Raw genomic sequence first — 2,504 nt, 5'->3', positions numbered from 1 at the left:
TTCCTGACTTCCTCTCAAAAAGTTTCTTAATTACCACTAAAACTCTTTTTTCTACCATCACCTATTTGGGGGGCCTCCTGTTGCATGCAGGACCGTGCCTTTCTGCAGCGCATTTTACCAACTGGCAGAGAAGGTGATTGACTACATGACATGATTTCCTGAGTCCTAGAAAGATTTCCCATCACCCTTCCTCCCACATATTTCTTCTGCTAGAAGCTGAAGTTTGGAATCCCTCCAACAATTTTTTTAGTAACAGCTTTTATTGAGATATAATTCACACACCATATATCTAAAGTATGCAGTTTGATGGTTTTTTAGTATATTTACAAACTTGCACAACCATGACTATAATAAATTTTAGAACATTTTCATCACCCCAAAAAGAAACCCATACCCATTAGCCGTCACTCCTTATTTCCCCCAACCCTCCCAGTCCTAGGTAACCACTGACTAACTGTGTTTCTTTATGGATTTGCCTATTCTGGATAGTTCACATAAATGTGAAATCATACAATATGTATGGGTTTTATTTTGTTACTGGCTTCTTTCAGTTAGCATAATGGTTTCAAGTTTCAGCCACACTGTAGCGTGTACAGGTATTAGTACTTCATTCTCTTTTTTATGGCTTAATAATATTCCATTGTAGAGATAGATCACATTTTATTTATTCATTCATTAGTTGATGGACATCTGTGTTCTTTCCACTTTTTGCCTATTATGAATAATGCTGCTGTGAATATTCATGCACAAGTTTGTATATGGACATGCTTTCATTTCTCTTGGGAATGTGCCAAGGAGTGGGATTGTTGTGTCATACAGTAACTCTATGTTTATCATCTTGAGGAACTGCCAGACTGTTTTCTAACATGGTTACACCATTTCACAGTCCCACCAGTGTATGGTGTATGAGAGTTCTAATTTCTCCACATCTTTACCAACACTTGTTATTTCCCATTTTAAATAGTCATCCCGGTGGGTGTGAAATAGTATCTCATTGTGGTTCTGATTTGCATTTCCCTAATGACTAATGATGCTGACCATCTCTTCATATGCTTATTGACCATTTTAATATATTCTTCAGAGAAAAGTCTATTCAGATCCTTTGCCCATTTTTTCTTTTAAAGATTTTATTTATTTATTTATTTATTTGAGAGAGAGAGAGCACAAATGGGGGGGAGGAGTAGAAGGAGAGGGAGAAGTAGACTCTCCACTGGGCAGGGAGCCTGAGATGGGGCTCAATCTCAGGACCCTGAGATCATGACCTGAGCTAAAGGCAGATGCTTAACCGACTGAGCCACCCAGGTCCCCCTTTGCCCATTTTTAATTGGGTTATTTTTTTTTATTATCGAGTTATAGGAATTCTTTATATATTACAGGTCACTTACTAGTATATTATTTGCAAAATTTTCTTCCATTCTGTCAGTTGTCTTTTTTACTTCCTCAAGGGTGACCTTTGAAGCACACAATTTTTCTTTTTTTAAAATTTTTTTATTGTTATGTTAATCACCATATATTACATCATTAGTTTTTGATGTAGTGTTCCATGATTCATTGTTTGTGCATAACACCCAGTGCTCCATGCAGAATGTGCCCTCTTTAATACCCATCACCAGGCTAACCCATCCCCCTACCCTCCTCCCCTCTAGAACCCTCAGTTTGTTTTTCAGGGTCCATCGTCTCTCATGGTTTGTCTCCCCCTCTGGACTTACTCCCCTTCATTCTTCCCCTCCTGCTATCTTCTTCTTTTTCTTTTTTCTTAACATATGCTGCATTATTTGTTTCAGAAGTACAGATCTGTGATTCAACAGTCTTGCACAATTCACAGCGCTCACCATAGCACATACCCTCCCCAATGTCTATCACCCAGCCACCCCATCCCTCCCACCCCCCACCACTCCAGCAACACTCAGTTTGTTTCCTGAGATTAAGAATTCCTCATGTCAGTGAGGTCATATGATACATGTCTTTCTCTGATTGACTTATTTCACTCAGCATAACACCCTGCAGTTCCATCCATGTCGTTGCAAATGGCAAGATCTCATTCCTTTTGATGGCTGCATAATATTCCATTGTGTATATATACCACATCTTCTTCATCCATTCATCTGTCGATGGACATCTTGGCTCTTTCCACAGTTTGGCTATGGTGGACATTGCTGCTATAAACATTGGGGTGCACATACCCCTTCGGATCCCTACATTTGTATCTTTGTGGTAAATACCCAGTAGTGAAGCACACAATTTTTCGATTTTGATAATGCCCGATTTATCTATTTTTGTTGTTGTTGCTTGTGCTTTGGTGTCCTATGCAAGAAACCATTGACAAATCCAAAGACAAGAAGATTTACACCTATTTTTTCTTCTAAGAGTTTTATAATTTAGCTCTTACATTTAGGTCTTTGATTCATTTTGGGTTAATTTTTGCATATGGGATGAGGTAGGGGGTCCAACATCATTCTTTTGCATGTGTCTATCCAGCTGTCTCAGTACCATTTGTTGAAGAG

This window comes from Eumetopias jubatus, unplaced genomic scaffold (genome assembly GCF_037043125.1).
Source record: "Eumetopias jubatus isolate StellerSeaLion01/CBP00866 unplaced genomic scaffold, mEumJub1_p1.0 scaffold_9, whole genome shotgun sequence".
Classification (NCBI taxonomy): domain Eukaryota; kingdom Metazoa; phylum Chordata; class Mammalia; order Carnivora; family Otariidae; genus Eumetopias; species Eumetopias jubatus.
Note: the sequence above shows the minus strand (reverse complement) of the source record.